Below are 3704 nucleotides of genomic sequence, written 5' to 3'. Positions count from 1 at the left end.
CATTAAAATAGACCACCACCTTTTTTTTCTTCTTCTTCTTCCTCCTTTTTTAAGGGGAAGTTTGACTTTTAGGCCTGAGGTAAATATTTCACTATTGGTAGAATTATTCACAAGGTCCCATCATCCCACAAAGGCTCCTTTGAGCTGCACGCGCTGCTTGGACAAACTGTGCGCCTGAGTCCCTGCAAGGGAGAGAGAGGTTACTGACCCGATCCACCACTGCAGCTAAAATCCGACATACTATGAAGGGTGGTGTTGGAGGTGGTGGGGGAAACACGCAGCTTGCAGAGACACCCAGAGGGACAGAGCTTCACTCGTCACGCAGGGAATGGCCCGCGGGATGCGCTGCCTCATCAGGGAGCTCACTTGGCCCGTGCAGAATATTTACTCGCTGAGGTGTGTTTTAAAAAAAAGTGCGTGGAGCCAAATCAGAGTGAGCACCTCGTGTCATTCTGCGCTGCTCTCACGCCGCAGTGGCACCGGTTGACATGGTGGGAGTCACCGATGACAGTCCATGGGAGCGCGCGCACTGGGCTGCCGGGCTGTGGTCAGTTGCCGGGGATGTATTTGATCAATTGAGCCGAGGGTTTCCTTGAGAAGAGGTAAATGCGCACTGGCTAAGTGGACGTACTCCACTTGGAGAGCCTTTCGCTCTGTGTTTACCTGTTTACTTTCACAGGTAGTTCAAACAGGCCTCTGCAGCGTGGCAGGGGCCAGGGTGCAAACAGAAACTGACGACTTCACCGAACCAAAATATCCAAATATATTTGGCACGGTTACGCACAGGCTGCATTTAAGTACAATTATTTTAAACAAATATATGTTAAAATATTTTAGCAGATTATTTTTGCAAATTTACTACTTTTATGAATGTTATATTTTATTATCGGAGAAAGCAACAACAAGAAAATGAAAACGAAAATTAAAACCTTTTTTTGCGTAAAAGTCTGAAAGTTGATGTTCCTGCCATGATTGGACGCCATTGTTTCGTTATCCCTACTTAGGACTGCGTGTGTGAAATGTGTGTGTCTGAAATGTGTGTGTGTGTGTGGGGGGGGGTATGTGAAAGCTGCACAGAAGATGTAGCTGAGAAGGGCCTCTGAGGTGCAGATGCATCAGGATTTAGAGGACAATGAGGGGCGCAGAGCCGGTGCATCCCATCCCTCGCCTGTTTCAGTCCAGCTGCCATTAAATCTTCAGCTCTGTCTCCAGAACTGAAGCCATTCTGTCATAATATTCCTCACCGGGCCGCTCGAAACGACTTTCCAACTGCACAGAGTGCGCGCGCGCGAGATTAACCTTTTTTTATGCGATCATTTCTGCTATAATCGCACTATCGCCCGTTTTTTTTTAACTTCTCCCATTTTAATATCAGCTGCAAACTGCAGAGCTGACTGGCTCATTCTTCAAGCTTGTTATAGTTTTCTTCTGATCCCAGCTATGCAATCAGAACATTCAAAAACAATTAATTTTTTTTTGGATGAAACCCCTCAAATTGCCTCCACATCCCTGTCTGATTAATTATAATTCCCTCCTAAAAATTCATGCCCACGATTGTTCCCAAATAAGTAAAGAAAGGGCTTTTTATATCCCTGATTGAATAAATCTTTCGATTGAATGCACAAATAAGAATGCCGCAGGAGAATCCATAATAATAATGTTGATCACTGGCTTCCTTTAATCGCTGGATTTCAGCGTGTTGGGATGCCTGAGGGGGGGAGTTAGTCTTTGATAAAGGTAACCCCGCCCGCCTCAGGGTGAACATGATAAATGTACAGAGTGACAGGACCGATTTGCTCCCCCTCTCTGTGATTAAAAGCCAATATATTAAAAGCAGGTAAAGCTGGTTCCGGTTTATTTATGGAGGCTAAGATGGCCTGAGGAGACTTCGCTCGGGGGCAAGATTTTTTTTCTTTCATTTTCCCCCCCCTCAGAAATCCAACCATCTTTCCCTTCCTGCTAAAAAAAAAGTCTTTATTCTTCTTTTTTCCCTTTAATGACTGAACATGTCACGGTGAGATTATAGCGTCGCGCCCATGCCCCGAGGAGAYGTCTCAATTTGTTAAACCACCGCTTTATTAGTAACGCCGAATTTCATGCCATGCTGTGCCATTATTTATTTATTTTCTCCACGTGAAGAAAAATGTCTGAAAAAAATGGGGTTTATTGTTTTTTAATCACTTCCCATTTGACTCTAACGCAGTGGTGAGACCAATGGAGTCTCCAAGAGACTAAAAACGCCATTTAACTAGATTAAAAAAGAACCGATAGTTAAATAAAAAAAAGGAGGCATTTAAGTGGTGCGTTCACGGATGGCACAACTTCTCCTCCTTGTAAGGTGTTTGTAATCACAACAGCTGTTGACATCTGTAGAGCTCTAGCGGTCTCTGCCGGCAAAATTAAGAAACAACAGGGGGGTGATCTTCCAATTAGACACTTTCTAAAAGCCAAACAAACTGCTGCCCAAATTCTCAGAAGAAACCAGACGTGACCATGTCTTCATCACTGAACTGCAGAGGGCGCCTCATTTTTTGTCCCAAAATTAAAAAAAAAAAAATCAAAAGTAATTTCCCACCTATAAGTAAAATATGTTAAATATTAAATGTAGGTGTTAATTAAAATATGAACTTTTTTTTCTTTAGGAGAAAAGCAAGTAATTTCCTTCCATTTGTTCACAAAATTATTTTTTCTTTATTATTCATTATGGTCATAAATTACCTTGAAGAACGAACGCAAAGGTGCAGGCCACTTTAACAGTGTGATCACAACAATAATGCTCAACCAGGCGTAGGACTGTTCAGGTGAGTGTGCGTAATGATCACCAGCTACTGTGCGTAAAAAGCACCAGGCCTACACTCAGAGTCCCCCCTTTTCAAATCAGTCAGATCAGGGTCATTCTGGTCAAGGTCTATTGTACTGTGTTAAAAAAATACACAACTAAAATAAAAATAAAAAAACAGACTCTATTAAGCTGTAAAATACACAAAAATACTGTGTACAAAGTGTCTGGAGCATCCAGTGCGCTTACCTAGACTGGGATGTGTTGTCAGCGTTAGGACAGCGCGCAGACTTAATGAAATGTCTCCAAATGGGAGTCAGGAGTGCGTGCAAAGATAAGCCTGATGTGGTTTATATACCCAGAAAGCAAGTGCTCCTCTGCTCATATTGTCCAAGAGCGTTTGCATAGCTGGCCAAGTGGCTCTGCTCTTGCTGACACGCTGACATTGCACCGTGTTTGTTTTCCCCCTTGCTATGACGTGAGACAAAATATTGGCCATATGTTCATCTGCAATAAATTGAGCGCAAACACAGCTCTCCGGAGGAGGACGGCGCTTTTTAAGTTTCCTTTCTCTCTTTTCCGAGATGTTTCGGAGGACACGGAACTCTCCCGTGTACAATGAGGGTTAAATGATTCTGTCACAACAGCCTGTTTTAGGAGATAATTGTGCGCCTATGGAAGCGCTGCCGGTTGGTCTTTACGCTGCGACCTATTATTCCTCACGCGGGGCTCTCTAATAAATCGCTTGGTAACCAAGAAGCAGCTCTGTCTAAAGAACAGATGTGGCATGTTGTCCACACCGCGGTGGCGTTTACATTAGATACCCCTGATCCAATGATTGATAACAAGGTCAGCTCCCCTGAGGCGGACACACCATGCTGGCAACAACCACATGGGAGAAGAATGGAACCATTCGGAATAATAA

This window comes from Austrofundulus limnaeus, unplaced genomic scaffold (assembly GCF_001266775.1).
Source record: "Austrofundulus limnaeus strain Quisiro unplaced genomic scaffold, Austrofundulus_limnaeus-1.0 Scaffold2, whole genome shotgun sequence".
Lineage (NCBI taxonomy): Eukaryota > Metazoa > Chordata > Actinopteri > Cyprinodontiformes > Rivulidae > Austrofundulus > Austrofundulus limnaeus.
This window is presented reverse-complemented; position numbering follows the sequence as displayed.